At 42.0% G+C, this 26,649-nt stretch overlaps 1 protein-coding gene and 1 long non-coding RNA gene across 8 annotated transcripts in view; one reads left to right on the forward strand and one right to left on the reverse strand.

Annotated features, from left to right (window-relative positions):
- scfd2 (sec1 family domain containing 2) overlaps positions 1-26,649 on the forward strand; it is a 307,801-nt gene that overhangs the window by 48,256 nt on the left and 232,896 nt on the right. The window lies entirely within an intron of this gene.
- LOC138757416 (uncharacterized) overlaps positions 1-26,649 on the reverse strand; it is a 119,221-nt gene that overhangs the window by 34,847 nt on the left and 57,725 nt on the right. For 5 of the 6 annotated variants that reach the window (XR_011353584.1, XR_011353583.1, XR_011353580.1 and 2 more), the window contains exon 2: positions 25,124-25,167. This is a non-coding gene — a long non-coding RNA (uncharacterized lncRNA). Of the gene's footprint in view, positions 1-12,769; positions 12,863-25,123; positions 25,168-26,649 lie in introns of those variants that run through there. The other variant, XR_011353582.1, reaches the window with a different exon arrangement.

The raw sequence follows: 26,649 nt of genomic DNA on the forward strand, positions 1-26,649 counted from the left end.
CAATATAAAAGATCAGCCATGATTTTATTGACTAGTTGGATAGGAGAAAGGTGATGACAATTTATTAAGTTTGTGTTGTGTTCCAAACTTGACATAGTTTTAGGACATTATTGATAATGTTAAGAATTAAGTTGCAGTATGGTTAAGATTGGAAACTGAATATACCAAGGTACTTAATATTTGAGAAAGAAAGAATGCAAATGGATATCCTACTACAGTGGGAATCTATTAGAAGTGGTTCAATCTGATGACCGAGAAAATCGATGGAAAACAGGCCAAACTGGCATTTAACTGGACTGATAGACGATAGTCACTTAGTCATTGGCATAGTTGAGCTAAGTGATGGCCATGCTCTTGACGAGAGCAGCTGGTGATCAGTATATCGTAAAGGTAAATAAATACAAAATCGAGGCCGCGACCTACAGAATCCATTAGTCGGTGGAAAGTTTGTGCAGCTTTTCTCAACCTGAAAGGCAAACATAGAAATTCAAAAAGACCAAATGGTGTGATAATCGCTGTCTTCGGGATGTCGTCAGGGTGGACCGGAATATGATGATATCCCCTCACCAGGTCAATTTTGGGGAATATCTTGGCATCATCCAGGTTTGCGGTGAAGTCCTGGATGTGTGGGTCAGCTGTCATGACGTCATTTAATCAGCGATAATCTCTATATGGCCCTCCAGTAGCTTTCGGCATTATGTACAAGGGAGATGCTCGTGTACTGTCTGAATGACGCACTATCTCCATTTTACGGAACTCCTCTTTCACGATTATAGCCTGTCCAGAGGTAGTCTGCACACCCTGGTGTGCAGCGGTGCTTCTCTCACGGGGATCTGAGCTGGATCCCATGCTTGGGCATAACAGCAGAGAACTGCGGGGTGACTATGGCTGGAAATTCTGCCAAATTCTTGGCATACTCGTTTGGTGAGAACATAACAGTACAAATGGGGCGCAGGAGAGTGGCCTGATATAAGGCAAGCAATTTGAATGTTTTGGAGCTAACCAAGCACTTTCCCTTTAGCTTGTTAGCTTGTAGAAAATCTGCACCTAGCAGAGGTTGTAATACATCAGCCAACAAATCAGTGAGGGCCGTCCAAATTCAACGGAAATAGTCCTGTGACAGATTATGTTATATTTTATATTATATATAGATATGTTTTAAAAGAGATAAATTGTGGTAGGATTTTTAGAGTAGGTAACATAGAAACACTCCAAAACAGATCTCATTTAAAATGCTGGAGCTCTGCCCAAGCCAGACAGTCCAGGCTCTGAGTGCCTTTGCAAAAACTTTGAAGAACTTCACAAATAGGTGTTGATTGGACATGCTATGGAATAATGGATTATTGTTTTGGAAAGCAACAGATGAATGGACTAGAAGATTAGGTTCAATGCCGCAGTCTGTTTGAGTCCAGAATGCTGTTCTAAGAAGGTCATGTGGTTTTCTCTGAGTGTGTGTGAGAGAGAGAGAATTCAGTTCTACAGTTCAGCAGCAGCAACTGGGACTGGAACAGGACAAGCTGGAAAGCTTGTGGAAAAACCCAATTTTGAAGACAGGTTGTGAGTTCTTAGTTCAGCCTGTTCAAAGCCCTTGTGGTCTATACAAGAGGAGATGGGTGGTTATATAATGTTTGACTTGAAATAAGGGAAACAAAGAGGAACTCTGCGGTGACCTGAAAGAAAGAGGTTATCATCTGGAAAACCCTGATGGGGCAAGTTTATTCGGCAAAACACTGAAGTGGCTGAATGGAAGGAATCTCTGAAAATCAACAAGAACCTTCCTGAGTGGGAACCATTTACCTGTCAAGCACCAAAGCCTGGTGAAATTCATAAATGTTAAATTCTGTGCACAGTATAAGAATTGTCTGATACCAGTGAACTTGGAGGAACGAGAAGTGAGATTGGACTGTTTATCAAAGAACATTTCTGAACTTATACACACATTACATACACATGTAAAATTCTTATCTTGGGCATTTATTAATGGTTAGTAATAGAGTAGCATTGTTAATAGAATCTAGGTCCAGGTTCTCTCCTTACATTTTAGCTAAGGGTGTCACATGGCACAAGCAACCTAAAATGATGAGAGGAAAAAACACAAATACTGGAGAAACTCAGCAGGTCAAACACGGCCTTTATATAGCAAAGGTGAAGCTACATCACCAACATTTCAGGCTTCAAGGTGTGGGGGAACACGAGAGATGTCTGAACAAAAGGGGGAAGGGTGGTGAGGGTGGAAGATGAGAGGAGGAGGAGAAGGGTGGAGGGGGAGAAAGGAGTCTATGCTAGGTGGAGAAAAAAAAGAAGTAGGAACTGGAATAGCTAGTTAAAGTGAGATGAGGGGGAATGGGAACAGGGAAAAAGCAAGCTGATAAGTGGAATGCAGTGAACTCAATGTTCATGCCCTGGGGTTGGAGAGTGCCCAGACGAAAAATGAGTTGGTGCTCCTCCAATCTGCAGGTGGTCAGGATGGAGTAATGTGAAAGGCCATGGACAGAAAGTGTGACTCAGAATTTAAATGAGTTGGCTACAGCAAGGTCGCTTTTGTTGTGAATGGAGAGGAGGGGCTGGGCGAAGCGACCTGCTAATCTGTGACCGGTCTTCTCCGATGTAGAGAAGGCCACAGAGGGTGCATCTGATCCAGTAAATGAGTTCTTTGGAGGTAAATGTGAAGTGTTGTTTCATCTGAAACGTCTGCTTGGGACCTCAGATCGTGGTGAGGGAGGAGGAGTGGTTGCAGGTATTATACCTCCTACGACCACAGTAGAAGGGATGATGGGTGTGGACGGAAGAGTGCACAATGGAGTCACGGAAGGAGAGGTCCCCTGAGAGGGGAGGAGAAGGAAAAATGTGTCTGGTGGTGGGGTCCTGTAGTAAGTGCTGGAAATTCCAGTGGATAATGTGTTGGATGTGGAGGCTGGTGGGGTGGTAGGTGATGACGAGGGGGATTCTGTGTTTATTGTTTCTGGGAGCAGGGGATTCTAGGGCAGATGAGCGGGGAATGGAGGAGATGCGGGTGAGGGCCGAGTTAATAGTGGTGGAGGGGAAGCCATGCTTGTGGAAGAAGGCAGACATTTCAGAGGGTCTGGGCTGGAAGATCTCATATTGGGAGCAGATGCGGCAGGGGACAGGATGTGAGGACGAGTAGTCCAGGTAGTTGTGGGAATTAGAGGGTTTGTAATAAATGTCGGTGGAGAGTCTGTCTCCTGAGATGGAGACAGAGAGATCCAGAAAAGGGAGCGTGTGATCAGAGATGGACCAGATGGGTTTGAGGTCAGGGTGGAAATTGGCCATGAGATTGATGAAATTGACGAGCTCATCACAGATGCAGACATCGATGTACCGGAGGAAGAGTTGGTGGAGGGGTTCTTGCCTGTGTAGGCTTGTAGCATGTTTTGCTCCACAAAACCCACAAACAGGCAGGCATAGCTGGGACCCACTTGGGTACCCATGGCTACTTCTTTAATCTGGAGGTAGTAGGGTGAGTTAAATGAAAAATTGTTAAGGGTGAGGATAAGTTCTGTCAGGCGGAGAAAGGTGGTGGTGGAAGTTGAGGTCTGAGGTCCAGGAAAAAATGAAGTGCTTTGAGGCCTTCTGTATGGGGAATGGAGGCATAAAGGGATTGGACATCCATTGTGAAGATGAGACAGTCCAGTTCAGGGAATCTGAAATCTTGGAGGAGATGGAGTGTGTGTGAGATATTGTGGATGTAGGTGGGGAGGGATTGAACTAGGGGAGAAAAGATGGAGTCAAGGTAGGGGCAAGAGCAAGCAGAGACAATGGGTCTGCCCAGATGGTTAGGTTTGTGTATCTTGAGTAGAAGGTAGAAATGGGTGATGCGAGGATGGGAGACAATGAGGTTGGTGGCCATGGGGGGGAGGTACCTAGAGTTGATGATGTGAGAGATGGTGTGGGAGACGGTGGCTTGATAGGTGATGGTGGGGTCCTGTGGGGGGGGGGGTTGATAGGTGGAGGTGTCTGAGAGCTGTCGACTAGCCTCAATAAGGTAAAGGTCAGTGTGCCAGACGACAACAGCATCACCCATGTCTGCGGATTTGATAGTGAGGTTAGGGTTGTTGCGGAGAGAGTGTAAAGCGGAGTGTTCTGAGGAGGTGAGGGGGGGTAGTGAAGTTGAGACAGTTGATGTCCCAGCAGCAGTTGGAGATAAAAAGGTCCAGAGTGGACAGGTGGCCAGGAGGAGGTGTCCAGGAGATGGAAAAGGCCTTGAAGGGGAGAAAGGGTCTTGGGGAGGTGTTGGAGAGTTGCAGCCAAAGTAGTGGGCCTGGAGATGGAGGCGATGGATGAAGAGTTCAGCATCACGGCTTGTGCGGAACTCATTGAGGTGTGGACGGAGGGGGACAAAGGTGAGGCCTCTGCTGAGGAAAGAGTGCTCCACCTTCAAGTGGGGAAAGACAGAGGGATGGTAAAAACCAGGCAAGGGTCAGAGTGGGAGTCCGTGTGCTGGAGGGTGTTGGTGGGAGGGGGAGTGTTGGAGAGGTCTGAGGATGGAGAAGGGAGAAGGATGAGAGTATCAATTGTTGGGGTCAGTGTCAAAAAAGTTAATGTTTTCTGTTAACTAAATAAATGTGAACAGATCTGAAATTGTCTGATCACTAGCAAGATCCAAACATTGCTCGAAGAAACTAATTGTGAGAGTGTGAGAATCTAGAGTATAAACCAACAAGCTCCACCATAAGGATAATAACTTCTGAAATAATAACTGAGCCATGTCCAGCCCAGCTAACAGACATCTTTCAACATTTCTCTGCACTAGCCACTGTCATTGCTGGATTCAAGGCAGCCACCATCCTCCTGGACCCCAAGTGAGCAAAGATAACTGGACAGAATGACTACTTTCTGTGGCACTGATGTCTACAATCATGCAGTACTTTGAGTGACTGATAATGGTACATGTCAAATCGCATCTTCTAGCAACATTGGACCTGTTCCAGTTTGCCTCTTGTCCAAATGAGTCCACAGATGATGCTAAAGCCTTGACCCTCCACTCCTTCCCAACCCACCTTGAGAATGATGCCTCATTTCCCAAGCTGTTGTGTATTGACTTGAGCTTGGTGTTCAACACGATCATACCTCAGATGGTGAATAAACGGCCCTTGCTGGGACTCAGCACCTATCTCTGCAACTGGATCCTGGACTTGTTGAGGTCGGCAGCAAACTCTCAACTCCCATCATATCGAGCACTTGTGCACCTCATGACTCGTGACGGCACTGCCAGATTCAATTCAAGCAGAATCATCAAGTTTACAGTTGATACAACAGTGGTTGGACTCATATCAACTATGATGGGATGGCTTCCATAAAGGAGGTTGGAAGGCTTGTAAAATAGTGTAAGAGCAGAAACCTGAGTCTCAGGAGGATGAAAGTCACCCACTCTCCACTACACGTTAAAGGCTCTATCATGGAGAGAGTAAAGCGCACAATGCTCTTTGGTGTGCATGTAGTAGATGGCCTTTCCTGGATCCACAACACCTCCTCATTAGTCAGGAAGGTGCAGTACCACTTATATATCTCAAGGAGTTTAAAGAGAGCACAGCTACCAGCCCCCATCTTAACAACATTTTACAGGAACACATTTGAGAGTGTCCTTTCTCACTGCAAAGCATCGAATTGGAAACCAATACAGAGGATCATCAAAACATCTGAAATCCTTTCCTCTATTCATGACATTCACCAGGAGAGTTGCTTAAATAAATTAAATGTTCTTTGTATGAATTCTTGATGTCCAGAGCTGGGCACTGATTAATCCAGGGTAGTTGACATTTCAGAAATATGGGCAAATTGGTAAAGCAGGGAATATGTCACTTCTGATTTTTATATATATAAAAAAAACAACAGGAAGATTTTGGCTTGATTGATGAAGAAGTGTAATTGGTTTGGATGCAGAAAACACAGCAAAGGCTAGTGGGAGTCTCTGTAGGCTCCTGACATTGACACATGATTCAACAAAGCATTTATCAAGATAATAATGAGGGGTTATTTTAAAAACAGTAATGCGTCAATCATAGGGAATGGTAACGTTTAAAATTACTAAGAGAATCAAATTGTCATTGGTAGTCTTGATAATGGGTTCATGGAATGGATTTGGAACAATTCCCCATAATTGGGTTTTTGAAATACAGTGTCACAGGTCAGGGGAACAAGTTGAGTAAGGTAGATTAGGAACTTGGCTTAAAAGGATGGCAGTTCACAGGCATTTGAATAAATATAATAAAATGTGATAAATATGCAGTGTGCTCTAGAATGTTTGGGACAAAACACTTTTTCCTTTATTTGCTCCTGTGCTCTAGAGTTTTACATTTGTAATCAAACAATTCATAAATGATTAAAGTGCATTATTCCAGATTTTATCCAAAGTTATTTGAATACATTTCAGTTTGACCATATAGAAATTTCAGCAATTTGTACAGAGTTCCTCTATTTCATAATGTTTGGGAAATTTGTCTTCACGGGTACTTATGAGTACTCAGGTATGTTTAATTGCTTCATTTGTGCAGGTATAAGAGAGCTAGGTTTGCTTCTAAGCTTTTGATCATCTTTAGAGTCTGTCGTTGTCATTTTTCAACATGAGGACCAGAGTTGTGCCAATCAAAGCCAAAGAAGCCATTATGATAACGAACAACAATAATAAAATAGTAAGAGACACGCCCAAACCTTCGGATTACCAAAATCAACTGTTTGGAATGTCACTAAGAAGAAATTTTCCTCAAGTCATTGACAGTAGGAATGGCAGCCAAAGCAGGGGCGTGTTTCTCTTGCAGAATGTGGGTCATCAGGGAAGCCAGTAGTATTCCTGACGCTGGATCTATTACAATTTGCCTATTGAAGAAACCTTTCCACAGATGATGCTATAGCCTTGTGGCTTCACTCTGTCCTGGCCCACCTGGAGAATGACGCCTCCTACTGTTCATTGATTTCAACTTGGCATTTAATACAATCATTCCCCAGAGGCTGGTGGAGACGCTGTCGTCATGAAAAGACCACAGTCCAGGTCAGTAGCAGAATATTGAGTATTGCTACTCTGAGCATTGGCACCTGTCGGCTGTGTTCTTGTTCACGTTACTGACCAACAACTGCATTGCCAGTTCCAGCTCCAACAGTGTCATCCAGTAGTTGGCCTCATCAGCAACAACGATGAGTCGCACCACAGAGAAGGGGTGGAAAATCTCGTGAAATGGTGCAAGGAAAACAACCCAGAAAAGCAACATGGAGAAGATGAAGGAGATATTTGTCAACTTCAGAATGACCAGGAACAAACTCCCTACATTACGCATCAACAACTCTGTAGTAGAGAGTACCAAGTTGCTTGCAGTTCACTTAACTAGTGACCTATTGTGAACACAAAACATCTTCTCACTTGTCAGAAAGGCGAAACAGTGACTACACTTCCCGAGATGACTGAAGTAGGCAAGGCTACCAGCCACCATAATGTTAACCTTCTATAGGAGCTCTATCGAGAGCATCCTGGCTGCCTGCATCACAGTGTAATACAGTTGCTGCAGAGAAATGGATCTGAGGTCAATCCATAGGACCATAAGAGTGGCAGAGAGGATCAGTGGAGTCTCCCTCCCCCCAACCCCCCCCCCCCCCAATCGATGTGATCTACTGGGATCGTTGTCTGAAGAGGCCATGCAAAATCATTGAGGACCCCTTCCACCCTGCACAGAGCATCTTTCAACTGCTCTCATCGGGGAAGAGATACAGGAGTATCAGAGCCAGCACCACCAGGCTGAGGAACAGTTTCTTCCCACAGACAGTGAGAATACTGAACAACCAAAGGAATGGCTCACACTAACCATCCAAGACTCTCATTTGTATAAAACAATGTTTATTTTGTTATTTTTATAGATTATAACAATTTTCATGCATATGTATTATTTGTCTGTATGTGTGTTATGTCTGGTTGTGTGTCTGCATGTTTTTTTCACTAAGAACTGGAGAATGCTGTTTTGTCGGGTTGTACTTGTACAATCAGATGACAATAAACTTGACTTTATCTGTGAGAAGTGCATGCAGCTGCAGCTCCTGACAAACCGAGTTAAGGAATTTGAGCTGGAGTTGGATGGACTCCGGATCATTCAGGAGGCAGAGGGGGTGATAGATAGGAGTTACAGTGAAGCTATCACACATAAGAGGCAGGAGGAGGATAGATAGGTGACAGTGAGGACAGGGAAAAGGGGACAGGCAGGCAGTGTAGGGCACCCCTGAGGCTTTTCTCCTCAATAACAAGAATAGCATTTTGGATAATATAGGGAGGGACAACCAACCAGGGACAAGGCATGACAATCAGGTCTCTGGCATCAAGTCTGGTCCTATGGGTAAGAAGGGAAGGGAGGATAATAGGTGAGCTGGCATGATAGGGTATTCCATAGAAGAGATCAAGTATCTGGGATGGTTTGTTGCCTCCCTGGTGCCAGGGTCCGAGATATCTCAGATCGAGTTCACAGCATTCTCAGGAGGGAGGATGAGCAGCCAGATGTCATGGTCCATGACATAGGGACGAATGATGTGGGTAGGAATGGTGTTGAGGTCCTGAAAGGAGCGTTCAGGGAGTTAGGTGCTAGGTTGAAGGACAGAACCTCCAGGGTAGAGATCTCAGGATTGCTATCTATGCCATGTGCTAGTGAGGATAGAAATAGGAGGATAATGCAGCTTAACACTTGGCTAAAGAGATGGTGCAGGAGGGAGGGCTTCAGGATTCTGGATCATTGCATTCTCTTCTAGGGAAGGAGGGACCTGTTTTGATGCGATGGTTTGCATCTGAACTAGATGGGGACTAAAATCCTTGCAGGAAAGTTTGCTACTACTGCTCTGGGGTTTAAACTAGATTTGCGGTAGGATGGGAACCAGAGTGTCAGAGCAGATAAGGAGTAGTGGAGGGAAAAGATGATGTAAAAATTGCATGTAATGTTAGAAATCAATAGGTTGTACGTGTTGGAAATGTTGTCAGGTGCATCTATTTTAATTCAAGGAGTATTGTAGGAAAGGCAGATGAGCTTAGAGCGTGGATTGGCACGTGAAATTATGACATTGTGGCCAGTAGTGAAACTTGGTTGCAGGAGGGGTAGGACTGGCAGCTCAATGTTCTGTTGCTTCAGACTTGATAGTTGGGTGGGGGGGGAGGGGAGGGGAAATGAAATGGGATGTTGTGGCATTGCTAATTAGGGAAAATATCACAGCTATGCTCAGTCAGGACAGAGCAGAGAGCTCAACAACATAGGGTTGTATTATAGACTGCCCAATAGTCAACAAGAATTCTGGAAAAGGTCTTGTGGACAAATGAAGCCAAAAATAACCTGTATCAGAGTGATGGCAAGAGAAAACTGTGGAGACATAAAGGAAATACCCAAAGTTCAAAGCATACCACCTCATCTGTGAAACATGGTGGTGGGGGTGTTATAATCTGGGCACATAAAGCTGCCACAGGTACTGGCACACTTATCTTTATTGATGATGTAACTGCTGATGGCAGTAGCCAAATGAATTCTGAGATGTACAGAAATATCTTATCTGCTCAAGTTCGAGCAAATGTCTCCAAACTCATTGGACAGTGCTTCACCCCACAATCAAACAGTGATATCAAGCATACTGTTAAAGCAACAAAGGAGTTTTTCAAAGATAAAAACTGGAAAATTCTTGAATGGCCAAGTCAATCACCTGATGTAAAGTTAATTGAGTATACCTTCCATATACTGAAGAGAAATCTTGAGGGGACAAGCCTCCAAAACAGCAGGTGCTGAAGATGGCTGCAGTAGCTGCCTGGCAGAGCATCACCAGAGAAGATACTCAGCACCTGGTGATATCAATGAATCACGGACTTCAAACGGTACAAAATATGACTACTTTAATATACATACCATTGCTATGTCGCAAATATTATGATCCCCTGAAATGAGAGGTCTATGTAGAAAAAGTGCTGTAATTTCTACATGATCAAACTAAAATGTATACAAATATCCTTAAATAAAATCTGGAAATGTGCACTTTTATCGCATGTGAATTGTTTGATTACAATTGTAAAACTGTGGAGCACAGGGGCAAATAAAGGAAAAAAAGTGTCTTTATTCCAAACATTATGGAGGGCAAAGGTACAAGGACTGCCTAAAGAAATCTCTTGGTGCCTGCCACATTGACCACCGCCAGTGGGCTGATAACGCCTCAAACTGTGCATCTTGGCACCTCACAGTTTGGCGGGCAGCAACCTCCTTTGAAGAAGACCGCAGAGCCCACCTCACTGACAAAAGGCAAAGGAGGAAAAACCCAACACCCAACCCCAACCAACCAATTTTCCCCTGCAACCGTGTCTGCCTGTCCCACATCGGACTTGTCAGCCACAAACGAGCCTGCAGCTGACGTGGACTTTTTACCCCCTCCATAAATCTTCGTCCGCGAAGCCAAGCCAAAGAAGATGGAGGGCATTGTATGTTAGAAAAATAACATTATGGGAAAAGTAAGTCACCCACCTAATAGAAGTTAAAGACAACATCGGATTCAAATAAAAGACAAAGACACCAATTTATATCATTAGTGTTTAATAAATGGCAAATTTAACATTGTCATTAATTTTAAAAAAGCCAGAAATGAAGCATAAACTGTGTAATAGCCAAATATCAGTTGTAGTGTAAAATCTTTAAAATTAAAAAAAAATTATATTTAGACATACAGGGGATTCGAAACCCCGGTCCCGAACACTGGTGCTGTAACAGCATTCTGCTAACCGTGCCACCCTAAAATGAGTCTGCAACTCATCATGATACGTTCCCCAGCACAGGCACTACCACCTTAGGCACAGACCTCCGTGGTTGCAGGATTTTACAGAAAACGCCATTGGCTCTAGCAAGCTGTTTAAAGCTTATACAGAGCTGTCGGCATCAGGACTGGGCATGAAGTCTTGTGAAGAAAAGTGCTCCCCATTCTCCCAGGTCCACACTACCAACAGCGCTGCTGTTACAGCAGCTCTGGCAGCACCGCCATTTTGTAACTGCCATCCTCTACCCCCAATATATGAAGTGTGGAGATCAAAGAAAATATACTGTGATAAAAATAGTTTTATGTAAACAAAAGTTCATTGTACTCTTTTTGGCTTCCAATTTTAAATTAATAAATTGTTCATTCAGTCCTTTCTCCCCAAGAGCCCTAAAAATGGCAGCATTTTACTAACTTCGCGTGTAATATTAGAACACTGCTTTCTTTTTCATGTGTTTTTCTTTATTTCTTTAACTATCTCACCACCATTGCCACTAACATTTATATAAGGAGGAGATTAGGCTCAAAAAATGTGTTCTTGTGTATTATTTAAAAAAAAGTAATTATTTGCTGCACCCAAAGGGAAGGTCTAACATAAGAAATAGAAGTAAGATAAAATCATTCAGCCCTTTGTGCCTTCTCTACCATTCAATAAGACCAAAGCTGATCTTTTATTTCAGTGCCACCTTCCTACATTTGTGTAATTTATTCTTCCTTCAATTTAAAAAAATCCATCAGTATGGTATATAATCTAATTTGAAGCAGCTAAATTAACAAATTAGTATTTTTAAGATCTGACATTATTTCAAAGCCATACCTATGTATGTAAATTTTATTACAATTGTAATAGTAATGCAGTAGTGAAATATGTGCATTAAAATTGTTCCCGAAATAGTGAGTTTAATTACCATAATGCATGACTAACGTGGTGAAGAAGAGAAGGTTCAAAGTTTATTTCTCAGGGACTGACATTAAATAAAATCTGTATTTAAAGGGTCTTGCATGCCTTCCTGTTTTTACAGTACAATAATGACAAATCTGTTTTTCTCTTAACATAATACAATAGGAATTTACCATGTATTTTATAGGACTGAAAAAAAACCTACTTCCAAACTTTATTGGTTACAGCAAAGCTGAGTAACAGTTATATTTAAGTTGGCTAATACAAACGGGGAAATTTTAGAGCACAGAAATGGGCCCTTGCTTTCACTGCATGCTGACCTTTTTGCCCATCTACACAAACCTCATTTGCCTGCATTAGGATTGTATCCTTTTATGCCTTGCCAATTTGGAAATCTGCTGAACACGGTGTCTGATTCCACCATCTCCTCTGGCAGAACATTCCAAATTTCAGCCACTCTCTGCATGTATTTTTTTATCTCTTTCAAATACCTACTTCTCACCTTAAAACAATGCTCGTTTGTTTCTATATCCCTATTATTGGAAAAATATTTTGACCATTCCCCTATCTATGCCTCTCAACATCTTGTATACTGTACTTGTATCAAGTCATTCAGAACTGCACACATTACTCCAAGTACAGTCTAACCAGTTTTGTTTTTGTAAAATTGCAATGTAACATCCAGACTTTTGTAATATATGTCTTGTCCTACGAAGGTAAGCATGCCATTTGCCATCTTCACCATTTTCTTAATCCATGTCTAGTGTACAATTACTGAGAGTATCGTGCTCAATTTCAACTTGAATGGCATTGAGTACTGAGTGAAGTGTAAATCTTAAAAGTCCCATATTCTTTTCTTTGGCTTGGCTTCGCGGACGAAGATTTATGGAGGGGGTAAATTGTATTCTTGTATATAAAGTGTGGGAACTATGAATAACTGTTATACAGTATTTGCGTTATAAGAAGAATTACATTATAGTTTAAAACTGTTTCTATTGACTTAATCGTTATACATTTCACTGTAATTGCCCAGGTATTGTTAACACCAATTCATTCTCAATTGTACTAAATAAGTACACAGTATTACCTAATGGTTAAGTATGTCCCTCACAGCTGGTTTTCTGTATTAAAATGAATGGACTTGCTGTTCCAGGGCCAGTTGCAAACTGGCATGAATTCAACGGACAGATTCTTTAATTCCTGGGAATTACAACAAGTTCATGATCTGCTTTTGGAAAGTAGCCAGCATATCAGATGCTTTTACATTTGTGCAAGAAACCCAGATTTGTTGTAAATTTATCTTACAACAGAGCAATAATAGAAACAAATGCAGCTGATTGTAAGTGCAGCTAACGTGTATCTTTTAGTACCAAACAGAACACTTTTTTCATTGCTTAGAATTATCTTGTATTTTTGGAGTGGAAAGGTATCTCTCAAATGTAGAAGTATTTTACTACCTTTAAATGAATATTTATATTATCACCATGGTTTTAAATGCAATTAATACTTCATAGATTCTGTAAAAGTTTCAGCCAACTTTCAGATGTGGAGACCCAAGAGACTGCAAATGTTGGAATCTGGAGGAAAATAAACAAATGACGAAAGAAATTTGGTGGATTGAGCAGCATTTGTGCTGGCAAAGAGATAGTTGATATTTTGAGTTGAAACCCTGCATCAGGACTGAGCATAGAGGAGAGGTGGCCAGTAAAAGAGATGAGAGAGAAGGAGAGATGTGGCAAGGTTGGCAGGCAATAGGAGGAACCAGGAGGGGGGATGACTAGCAAATGGGACCAGAGGGGAGGGGAAGTATTGAGATGGTGGCTAGTAGTTAATAGGTGGGGATAGATGGAGAGGGAGGTTAAAAAAAGGGGCCAGATGGAGCTAGGAAGGACATAGAGCTAGATCCTAGAAGGTAATGTTAAGAGGCAAGAAGCTACAGATCCTGGAATCTGATAAGTAGGGAAGTTGATGAGCGGAACCAAATGAGAGAGGTTTCATGAGTAGATGGAACCAGTGTGGGAGACTGCTAAAACAATTGGGGAAGGAGAGAATCTAGGTGTATCAAAAAATGAGGAAATGAAGCAGGGAAGTGAGTTCCCTGAAATGTAAAAAATTGAACATTGATACCATTGGATGCCTGGTCACGGCAATGTAGAGAACATCACATTGAGAGAAACAAATGCAGCAAATGAGGTTTGGAGAAGATTTGTTTGAATATTTGCCTCACCTGGAAGAGCTATTGAGATCCCTGAATGTTTTTGAGGGAAAAGGTATAAGGGCAAGTGGTGCACTTCCTATGGTTGCAGGGGAAAGTAAGTACTCTCCATCTTCCCTCGATGCTCTAGGTCCAGGTCTTCAGCCTGAAATGTCAACCTATATTGACTCCACAGTTACTGAGTGACCCACTGAGTCCATCCAGCAGTTTGTTTTCCCCTTTAACGATACGGACATGGATGAAATCATTCAAGATTCCTGCTCTTGCTGTATATAAGATAATACCAGCAGGAGATATTTCTAAAGAAATTAATGCAAAATGTTATTCAAGTTTGGTTGAGCCCAATGTAATGTGAACAATTTACTTCTATTTCCTTCCTTGCCCTATGACTGGTTACATTTGTCTGTATGGATGCTTGTTTCGTCACACTGTAAAAAGGGATGGGACGAGGAACCAAAGAAATAACATTTTGTGACTTTGAAAGCAGAATCCAAAAGTATATTTAGGACATTGTTATCATTTAGCATCCCTCTTCATTTCTCCCTTCCCAACACCAATCTTGATGAATTTCCTTATCCAACCATCCACATAGTTCAGCCTAGATTTTTCTGGGAGGAGCCTGCATTGGCACTCATTGCCTACATTCCCCATTTCCACTAACTTGCCTGATCTGGATTTGGAAGACCAATCTTGCTTCTCAGATTGACTGAGAGCCCAGTGGCATCAGGATCTCAGACATTGTAAATGAGTCACATAGACAATAAAAAAATAGTTCTGTGCACACATATTTCCATAAGCCTTTCATAGTTGACATCACCCTGTTTCAACAGCTCTCAAAATTGTCAACATTGTACATTAATTCTTAATGTTCTTACATTTTATTATCGAACATTTTAAATCTCAACAAAAATGTAAGACAGAGTTACCTATTACTCAAGCTAGCATGCTGGAACATCAGAACCATGCTAGACAAGGCTGACAGCCACCGACCTGAACGTCGGTCTGCCCTCATTGCACATGAACTCCTCAGACTTGACATCGACATAGCCGCTCTCAGTGAAGTCTGCCTGGCAGATGTAGGCAGCCTCCAGGAACGCGGCGCGGACTACACACTCTACTGGTCTGGCAAGCCTTCGGTTGAACAGCGCCTATCTGGTGTAGGCTTCATGGTCAAGAGCTTCATTGTTGCCTCCAAACTCGAAAACCTTCTGACAGGCCTCTCGGACCGAATCATGTCCATGCGACTCCCCCTTCAAAACAAGCGTCACATCACCCTCATCAGTGTCTATGCTCCAACCCTCCAGGCGGAAGCAGCAGAAAAGGACAAGTTCTACACCGACCTGCGCAACTTCATCCAACGCACCCCTACAGCCGACAAGGTTGTCATCCTGGGCGACTTCAACGCTCGTGTCGGCAAAGACTCAGAAACCTGGCCAGGAATCCTGGGCAAGCATGGCGTCGGCAAGTGCCACGACAATGGGCGCCTCCTGTTGGAGCTCTGCGCAGAACAGCGGCTTGTCATTACAAACACCCTTTTTCAGCAGAGGGACAGCCTTAAGACCACCTGGATGCATCCCCGATCCAAACACTGGCACCTCCTGGACTACATCCTGGTGCGAGAAAGAGACAAACGACATGTGCTCCACACCAGGGTCATGCCTAGCGCGGAATGCCACACTGACCACCGGCTGGTTCGCTGCAAGCTCAACCTTCACTTCAAGCCAAAGCCCAGGAATAATAAAGCCCCCAGAAAGAGGTTCAATGTTGGAAACCTGCAGTCAGACGAAGCGAGAGGAAACTTCCAGGCAAACCTCAAAGCAAAGCTCGACGATGCAACCCGCCTCACGGACCCGTCCCCTGAAACCCTCTGGGATCAGTTGAAGACTACCATACTGCAATCCACTGAAGAGATACTGGGCTTCTCCTCCAGGAAAAACAAGGACTGGTTTGACGAAAACAGCCAGGAAATCCAGGAGCTGCTGGCAAAGAAGCGAGCTGCCCACCAGGCTCACCTTACAAAGCCGTCCTGTCCAGAGAAGAAACAAGCCTTCCGTCGCGCATGCAGCCATCTTCAGCACAAACTCCGGGAGATCCAAAATGAGTGGTGGATTAGCCTCGCCAAACGAACCCAGTTCAGCGCGGACATTGGCGACTTCAGGGGTTTCTACGAGGCTCTAAAGGCTGTGTACGGCCCCTCACCCCAAGTCCAAAGCCCGCTGCGCAGCTCAGATGGCAAAGTCCTCCTCAGCGACAAGATCTCCATCCTCAACCGATGGTCAGAACACTTCCAATCTCTTTTCAGTGCCAACCGCTCAGTCCAAGATTCCGCCCTGCTCCAGCTCCCTCAACAGCCCCTAAGGCTAGAGCTGGATGAGGTTCTCACCCTGGATGAGACATATAAGGCAATCGAACAACTGAAAAGTGGCAAAGCAGCAGGTATGGATGGAATCCCCCCCAGAGGTCTGGAAGGCTGGCGGCAAAACTCTGCATGCCAAACTGCATGAGTTTTTCAAGCTTTGTTGGGACCAAGGAAAACTGCCTCAGGATCTTCGTGATGCCACCATCATCACCCTGTACAAAAACAAAGGCGAGAAATCAGACTGCTCAAACTACAGGGGAATCACGTTGCTCTCCATTGCAGGCAAAATCTTCGCTAGGATTCTACTAAATAGAATAATACCTAGTGTCACCGAGAATATTCTCCCAGAATCACAGTGCGGCTTTCGCGCAAACAGAGGAACTACTGACATGGTCTTTGCCCTCAGACAGCTCCAAGAAAAGTGCAGAGAACAAAACAAAGGACTCTACATCACCTTTGTTGACCTCACCAAAGCCTTCGACACCGTGAGCAGGAAAGGGCTTTGGCAAATACTAGAGCGCATCGGATGTCCCCCAAAGTTCCTCAACATGATTATCCAACTGCACGAAAACCAACAAGGTCGGGTCAGATACAGCAATGAGCTCTCTGAACCCTTCTCCATTAACAATGGCATGAAGCAAGGCTGTGTTCTGGCACCAACCCTCTTTTCAATCTTCTTCAGCATGATGCTGAACCAAGCCATGAAAGACCCCAACAATGAAGACGCTGTTTACATCCGGTACCGCACGGATGGCAGTCTCTTCAATCTGAGGCGCCTGCAAGCTCACACCAAGACATAAGAGAAACTTGTCCGTGAACTACTCTTTGCAGACGATGCCGCTTTAGTTGCCCATTCAAAGCAAGCTCTTCAGCGCTTGACGTCCTGCTTTGCGGAAACTGCCAAAATGTTTGGCCTGGAAGTCAGCCAGCTCCCCACCATGACTACCAGCCCCCCCACATCTCCATCGGGCACACAAAACTCAAAACGGTCAACCAGTTTACCTATTTCGGCTGCACCATTTCATCAGATGCAAGGATCAACAATGAGATAGACAACAGACTCGCCAAGGCAAATAGCGCCTTTGGAAGACTACACAAAAGAGTCTGGAAAAACAACCAACTGAAAAACCTCACAAAGATAAGCGTATACAGAGCCGTTGTCATACCCACACTCCTGTTCGGCTCCGAATCATGGGTCCTCTACCGGCACCACCTACGGCTCCTAGAACGCTTCCACCAGCGTTGTCTCTGCTCCATCCTCAACATCCATTGGAGCGCTTTCATCCCTAACGTCGAAGTACTCGAGATGGCAGAGGTCGACAGCATCGAGTCCACGCTGCTGAAGATCCAGCTGCGGTGGATGGGTCACGTCTCCAGAATGGAGGACCATCGCCTTCCCAAGATCGTGTTATATGGCGAGCTCTCCACTGGCCACCGTGACAGAGGTGCACCAAAGAAAAGGTACAAGGACTGCCTAAAGAAATCTCTTGGTGCCTGCCACATTGACCACCGCCAGTGGGCTGATAACGCCTCAAACCGTGCATCTTGGCGCCTCACAGTTTGGCGGGCAGCAACCTCCTTTGAAGAAGACCGCAGAGCCCACCTCACTGACAAAAGGCAAAGGAGGAAAAACCCAACACCCAACCCCAACCAACCAATTTTCCCCTGCAACCGCTGCAACCGTGTCTGCCTGTCCCGCATCGGACTTGTCAGCCACAAACGAGCCTGCAGCTGACGTGGACTTTTTACCCCCTCCATAAATCTTCGTCCGCGAAGCCAAGCCAAAGAAGACAACTAGATCCACATTATTTCCTCAAAAATTTTCTACACAAGCAGTGGCCACAATAGAGCAGCTTTGTATGTATTCTTCCATGAATGACTGTGGATTTAAATTGTTCATTCACTTCTGGCCTTGTCTTTTGCTTTTCTCTGTAGATACCTATACATCCCTATAACTCCATACGTGTATATATTCATATTCTATGATCATCCTGAGTTTAATATCCTAATTATTTTTTTTCCCTCTATGATTTATTTGGCAATCAAGCTTCATCCACCCTATGCTCTGGAGCAGCCATTCTCAATGGGGGAATAACACATTTAAGGGAGGCCAAGGACTGCAATCATAAAATATTTTTTAGGTTTTTATGTAGTCAGTAGGAGAGCCCACCTCACTGACAAAAGGCAAAGGAGGAAAAACCCAACACCCAACCCCAACCAACCAATTTTCCCTTGCAACCGCTGCAATCGTGTCTGCCTGTCCCGCATCGGACTTGTCAGCCACAAACGAGCCTGCAGCTGACGTGGACTTTTTACCCCCTCCATAAATCTTCGTCCGCGAAGCCAAGCCAAAGAAAGAGGAGAGAAGTATAGAAGAAATCAACTAAACTTGACTGTTTCACAGGGAATGGACCCCATAAACTTTAAGTGTAGTCCTAAAGGGATGATAGCCAAAAACAGGTTGAGAATGGCTGCTCTAGAGTTCACTCTTAAATTCTTCTACCACTGCCCCTCTTGAAAAACCTTATTGAAACACATCCAGGAATGGCTGGTGGGAGAGTTACTGTTTGCCTAATAGCTATTGTTTTTCTGAAACTGAAATATTTGTAGTTAAGAGAACTTTATTGGATGGAAATAATTGGATTAAATTTTATAGTCAGATGAATATTACAATTTTGAATCATGTGATTTTGCAAAGTTCTTTCTTTTTCTTTTTAAAATATTTTTATTGATTTTAATAAAAAACATATAGAACAATTCACTAAGATTATATGGATAGTTACACAAAATTAATCAAAAACTCAGTATATCAAAAACATAAATAAGTTGTAAATGGTATCCGTAATTCATATTCCAAGTGCTGAATAGAAAAAATAAAAACTAATAACAAAAAAGACAAAAAAAAGAAAGAAGAAAAATATAAAAAGAAGAAAAACTCAAAACTGCTGCCTAACAGCGTTACCAGGTGCTATATAAAATTAGGAATAACAAAAATGAAGGTAAATTAAAAATGTGAAGAAGAACATGGAAAAGATATGAGTCAGACAATTTAATTATGCTGAAATAAAATTATAAAGTAAGAAAATGAATCATAAATGACCCCCATAGCATCTGAAATCTTATATCTGAACAACAAATCTTTTCCATATTCAAACAAGACATGATGTCATGCAACCACTGATCATGAGTAGGCAGAGCAACATCCTTCCATTTAAGTAAAATCGTATGCCTTGCCAAAAGAGAGGCAAAAGAGATAGCACAACACTGAACCGGAGTAAAAAAAAATTCCCTCCCATTATATTGAAGAGGGCCACCAAAGGGTTTGGTACAAAATCTATGTTAAAAATTGTAGACAAAGAGCTGAAAACTCTCCAGTATTTTTGTAGACTAGCACAAGTCCAGAACAAATGAATTAATGATGCCTCTCCACTCTTACACCTGTCACAGCAGGGACTCGTATCAGAGTAAAAGCGAGACAATTTAACCTTGGACTTATGTGCTTTATGTACCACCTTAAATTGTAATAAAGAATGATGGGTGCATAATGAAGAGCTATTAATCAATTTAAGACTTATGTCCCAATCCACATCCGATATGGTCAAATTTAAATCCTGTTCCCAAGCATTTTTAATTTTAGCTCATGAAGTCTGATTTAAACATAACAATTTCTTGTAATTAGGCATTAAACTAAAGAACTAATCTAGAAAATTTGATTCAGATTCTTTTGGAAAGTCAGATAGTTGTGATTCAAGAAAATGTTGAACTTGCAAATAGCTAAAAAATTGAGATTTGAACAGGTTAAATTTAGCAGAAAGCTGCTCAAATTATGCAAAATATTCATCAATGAACAGTTCCTTAAAAATTTGAATACCCTCTATATTATGTCTGAAAACTAGCATCATGTGAAGAAGGTTGAAAACATTGATTGGATACGTTAGGGCTTGAAAGCCCTAATGCAAAGTGTTTTCCAAGCTGTGCCCAAATTTTCATGGAATATTTAAAAATTGGATTATCTATTAATTTAATTGAAAATAGATGGTGAAGAGCCAATAAGCACTAAATTCGAAAGGTTTTGGGGGGGAATTCAGCTCCATTGATAGCCATAATGGGCAGTCAGAATGATTATGAAAAAAGGACCAAAACGTAAGACTTTGTATATTGACTGCCCAATAATAAAATGTAAAGTTAGGCAGAGCCATACCACCATCTCTCGTAGAAGAACTTTATTAAGGTGAGGATATGTACTCCTTCATATATAAGATGATATAGCCAAGTCAAATAAGTTAAAAAAAATAATTTAGGAACAAAAATTGGAACAGATTGAGAAAGATAAAAAAATTTAGGTAAAATATTCATTTTAATAGAATTTATACAGCCAATTAAAGTTATAGACAGAAAGATTTTTCAGGTGCATTCTCTGTTAAGAATGCGCCTGAAGAAGCAGAAACGGCTCTTTAAATTGCAGTTCAGGTGGCAGCGTTGAAAGCACAGTGCTGGCCACCAAAGGACAGCTGCGTGGGGATGTGCATCTGAGTGCATTGCGGCTCCTGTCCCTTGGGTTGTCAAGTCAGGAGTGCTGGCTGTCAGCTGGGACAGCCAGGCGGGCTATCAGTGTGGGGACATCCCCACACTGATCCCGCTGCCCCGCTCTCTCCCTACTCATGAAATCAGTCCCCACACTGTCAGGCAGCCGGTGCAGGCTGTCCCACACTGTCGGGTGGCCAGTGCGGGCTGTCTCCACACTGTCGAGCGGCCGGAGCAGGGATGTCCCCAAACTAATCCCGCTGCTCCGCTCTCTCCCCACTCACGGGGCTGGAGCGGCCAGCGTGGGAGAAGGAGGATGAAGCGACCGGTGAGGGAGGAGGAGGCTGGAGTAGCTGGCAGGTGAGTATGGGAGCTGGTGCGGCCGGCGGGGAAGTGGCTGGAGCGATCAGCGGGGGAGAAGGAAGCTGGCGCGGCCGGCAGGGAGAAGGACGCTCTCGAGTCGAGCACCGGCATTGTTTCGGCCAGCATCCTTCTCCCCTGTCGGCCACTCCAGCCTCCTTCTCCCCCCCGCCGGCCACTCAAGCCCCCTTCTCCCTATTCCCAAAATCAGTCCCACAGTGTGGGGACAGCCGCGCGCTGGCTGCCCAATGGTGTGGGGACTGATTTTGTGAGTGGGGAGAGAGCGGCGTAGCGGGATCAGGGTGGGGAAGTGCGCTGGCCGCCCGACGGTGTGGGGTTTGGGAGAGGAGCTGTCAGGTGCTGGCCAGGTGACTGTCATCCGAATGCAGCCACTTTTAGGCAGCTGCATTCAGATGGCTGGGAAGGCCACTGTGCTGCGGAGATTATACCTCTCCGAGGAGGGTTACCAAGCTCGCCTTGCAGGTGCCTCCTGCACATTCACGTGGCCTTCCCACATCCACATTTTGCCAAAATATGCGGCTTTACAAGCAGGGCAATTGGCCACCTGAAAGTGCCTAAAGGTGACCATTGGGTCAAAGAATGCTTCACTTGATTAAGCATAGCAAGATAATTCTCCAGAAAAAAGATGTTTATGATTCTTTGTAATTGTGAGACCAGATAGGTATTTTGACTTTTAACAATCTTAAAGGGAGACTCATCATACATTGCTGCAGAAGAATTCAAAGGAAGAAGTTTTCTTTTTTGAAAATTCAATTTATATCCTGAAAATTGACTGAATTGTGAAAATAATGACATCATTTGGGTGAGGGAGGCAACTGGATCTGAAATGAAAAGTAAGAGATCATCTGCATAAAAGAAGACCTTATGATCAATCCCTTTTCTCCATATCCCCAAGATGTCCTTAAACTCATCAAACGCAATTGCCAATGAAGGACTTAACAGGCATCCTTGACGAGTACCACAATGCAGGATGAGATTGTTGTAAATTAGTAAGAATTGTAGCAGATGGCCTTGAGTACAATAATTTAACTCGTAGTAAAATAAGGACCAAAATTAAATTTTTCGATCAAAACCTTTTTCTGCATCCATTGATAGAATACACTCAGGAGTTTTCCTGGAATGAAAATACATAATATTCATTTAGCAATGTACGTTGAAATAGGAATATCTGTTTTTAATATACCCCATCTGACTTTCAGAAATAACTGATGGTAAAATATTTTCAATCCTATTGGTTAAAATTTTAGCATCAACATTCACTCAGGAAATCAATTTATCAGAGGAACAATTGATTATATCTTTATCTTTCTTTGCAACTAAAAATGTACAGGCATCATTAAATGAATCTGGAAGTTTACCTTGTTTAAATGAATCTGCAAACACCACATTCATGTGATGTGTAAGCAATTGAGAAAATAATTTTTAAAACCCATAGTGTCCTGGGGCCTTTCCAGATTGTAATGAGGAAATAGCAACCATTATTTCCTCTTGTGATATAGATCCATCCAGTCTAATTTGACTCTCTGAAGCAATCTTGGGGATATTCAATGTCTAAAAAAATTCTTCATCAAATTACCGTCATTCGTACATTCAGAAGCATATAGTTTAGAGTAGAATATTTTAAATGTATTATTTCTCTCAGAATGATCTGAAGTTATAATCATTATCTTTTTGAACCTTTGTAATATGTCGCTTAGCACCAAATGCTCTCAATTGGTTGTCCAAAAACTTACTAGATTTATCACTGAATTAAAATTGACTTTTAGATTTCAGAAGTTGGCATTCAACTGGATATGTTGAGAGAAGATCAAATTTAGTTTCAAGTTCAATCCATTTTTTTGTATATTTCTGAATTTTTAGTTTGAGTGTATTGTTGATCTAACTTTTTAATTAACTCAGATCTTTCTTTATTATTCTTCCTTTTTATTATTAACAATATATGAAATTATTTTCCCCTGAAGAAGGCCTTCAAGTATCCCATATAACTAAATGGAAGTCTCAAGGAGAGATTAGTGCCAAAAAAGAAAACTATCTGTTCTTCCATAAATTTAACAAAGTCCTTATGATAATACTGAATTAAACCGCCAATGTCTTTAGGAATATCTTGAGGAAAATTAGGAAGAATCGGTGACATTGTAACAGGGACGTGATCAGATATTACATTACTGTGGTATTCACAAGAATGAGTTTATGGAATGAAATGATTATCAATGAAAAGGTAACCTGTACGTGTGTAGGTATGGTGAACTTGGGACAAGAAAGAATATTCTCTATTAGTAGGATTTAAAAAAAGTCAGGCATCTGAAATTCCATAATCTGATAGGAATGTATTAATTAGGCAGATTTGTTTAATGTAGCTGGGTTAAAAGATGAGTGATCTAGGATAGGGTCCAACCAGCAGTTGAAATCCATGCCTAGAATAAGCAAATATAAACTTAAATCTGGTAAAGAAGTTTAAAAAAATTCAAACAACTCCAGATCATCAACATTGGGAGTATAAACATTTGCAGAAACCAGCATTTTATCATTTAATTTCCTTGACACAATAACAAAACAACTCTTAGAATCTGAAACAGCTTTATGTATACTAAAAGGAATACTCTGATTAATAAGGACCGATACCCCTCTAGATTTAGTTTGAAAGGAAGAATAATATTGCTGCCCTTTCCACCGCGACATGAAACATCACTGCCACACCATTCTGTTTATGGTTGCATGTCATTTAAATTTCCCTTCTCATCTCCACTGCCAAGATGAGACCAAATGCAAACTAGAAAAATAGCATCTTGTATTTCATCTGGGTCATCTACAACCCAAAGGTATGAACATTGAATTTCCAATTTCAGGTAACCCTACCCTCTCCACACATTCTGAACTCTTCCTCCTCCTCTGCTATTCCCAAGTTTTCCCTTCACCCACTTGGTTCAATGTCCATATACCTATCTGCTGGTGTTTCTTCTCTCATGGCCTGTATTTCCTATTCCTTCTCCCATCTGGTTCCATCATTTTCCCCTTATCTGGTTCTATCAATCATCTTCCTGCCTCCCTTTCCCTCCCCTCTCCACTCAGCTCCATCTGCTATTTTTTTCCCTTTATTTGTTTCCACATAATCCATTAATTTTTGCCTTCATGCTTCCCCTCTGACACTTTTTGCCCTTCTTTTATTCCTCACCCTCATCTGTGCCATCCATCATTTAGCAATCTATCTCACCTTTCCTTCTCACCCCTTTAGACTGACTATATTCCTTTTACACTCTCCATTCCAATGCAGGGTCATGATCCAAAACTTTGACCTACCTTTTGCCCCTACAGATGGTGCTGGACCTGCAGATTTCCTACAGCAGTTTGTTTTTTGCTCCAAATTCCAGCATCTGCAGTCTCTCCATGTGTTTCAAAATTAACAATGCTTTTGGTTTATTTATATACATTTAAAAAAAGATTTGGGGGATTCCTATCTAATTTGCTTTACCCTACTTAAAGGGAAGGTATAGAAAAGTATCAAGAGCCACGCAAAATACAGAAAATGTAAGAAGGATTTATTATGTGTAGCCTCATAAGTCATCCAAGGAGCTCTTGATTTTGACGGCCCATCTTTCCCTCATGTAAGCAGAAGTGTGTGGCCATTTTGTCTCCACTTTGCTGTTTTTGCTTATTATATATGTACGAGGTCAGTATTTGTTTTGTCAATGGCAGTACTGGATTCCTTCTCGTGTACAGCTCTTCAACACTCGATGTTATGCCGACTCCACATCAATCTAACCTTTCCCTCAAAGTCTATAACCCTCCATTTTTCATACATCCATGTGCCTATCTACATCTTTTAAATGTCCCTGTTGTATCAGCCTCCACCACCTACGCTTAGAAGTTTATCTCACTAAAATTAGCTTTGTTGCAGTTCCTTATTTTCACTCTTGGTTCTACATCATTTTCTATAATTATTTTAAAAACTGTTACCATGATATTCTCCCACTGAAATACTCACTCGCTTTACATAATTTCTCACTGGACTGTTGATTTTCTTCATACCTGAGATAGAACAGAAAAAGAAATAAAATAAGTTTGAAATTATTTGATAATGCAAAGTTATTACTTTCTTAGCTAATGTTTTTTAAAACATTAAATCAAATTAGGTCTAGCCTCTCAGAGGCTACCCTTGCCCCTATTTAATTGTCAATTTCCTTTTCAATGATTGGAAGCAAAAGTTGTGGGAAATTCACTGAAGGTACACCACTTCAACATGCCATTTAGGTAAATAATTCTAAATTACAAGCTATCAGCAACTACTTTGGAAGTTTAGGAGTGTTCAACAGGTTTTTTCATTGACTTATTAATTTTGTTTTAAAGAGGTTTCATATTGCACAGTTGGTGTAGCGGTTAGAGCAATGCCTTTACAGCGCCACTGATCAGGACTGGGCTTAGGTTAAAATCCTGCGCTGTCTGTATGTTCTCCCCATGTCTGCATGGAGTTTCTCCAGGGTCTCCTATTTCCTCCTACTGTTCAAAATATATTGGGGTGTAGGTTATTGGGTTGTAAATTGGGCGGCATGGGCTTGTGGACCGAAATGGTCTGTTACTGTGCTATATGTCTAAATTTAATTTTTTTTTTAAATTGTATCAATGGTTGGGTGGCACTGCTCTTACAGTGCCAGTGACCCAGATTCAAATCTGGTGCTGTTGGTGCAAGGGGTTTGTGTGATGTTTCTTTTATTGTAATAAAGAAACAGGTTATTTTAAAACAACTATACTTTATTAGCTAAAGAACTCACAACCATGTGGAGGCATCATCTTGCCACGAACTAGTCTCCGACTCCCTCTAGTGGTCAGGAGGATCATTATCATTACAGTTTGGCACTTAATTGGTGTTTGCTGGAATGACCAGTTTACTGTGCTGTATCTCTAAATTTAAGCATTTAATTTTTAAAAATGCAAGAACTATGTAATAAATCCTGGAATGAACAAGAATAAAATCAGATACTGAGCACCTTTACTTATTTTATAAAAAGGTTTAAGGAAATTGGGGAACAGATGCAATCAAAATGATGGATGCTGGATAGTGGCCACTGTTTTGTGATCATTGCTTTTTTTAAAGTTACAGACTGAAACACAAGTCTGATCATGAAGAAATGTGATATGAATGATCTAATCTGGTTCAAGCCTCTATATATCATCTCAATAATAACATGAGTATTAGAAGGACCAGCTTAAATTATATTGAGAGAAACTATACTTGGAAACATTACAAGGTATTTTTGTCCTCTATTACCAAAAATGTTTTTAAAAAAATATGTTTTGCAAAATAGAGGGAAAAATGTAAATAAAACTCACAAAATCATTTTCAATTATACAATTTTTGTTCAACAAATCTCCAGTGAGTCACGTGATGGAGTAGTGGCAGGTCAGGGAATTCCAGCCCTCTCCCGAAAAGTTAAAAAAAACACATAAAGCACAAAGGTACAAGATTAAAATTTATAATAAAGTAAAAATAAAGGTGAGAAGAAAATGGCAGCG

This window comes from Narcine bancroftii, chromosome 3 (genome assembly GCF_036971445.1).
Source record: "Narcine bancroftii isolate sNarBan1 chromosome 3, sNarBan1.hap1, whole genome shotgun sequence".
Lineage (NCBI taxonomy): Eukaryota > Metazoa > Chordata > Chondrichthyes > Torpediniformes > Narcinidae > Narcine > Narcine bancroftii.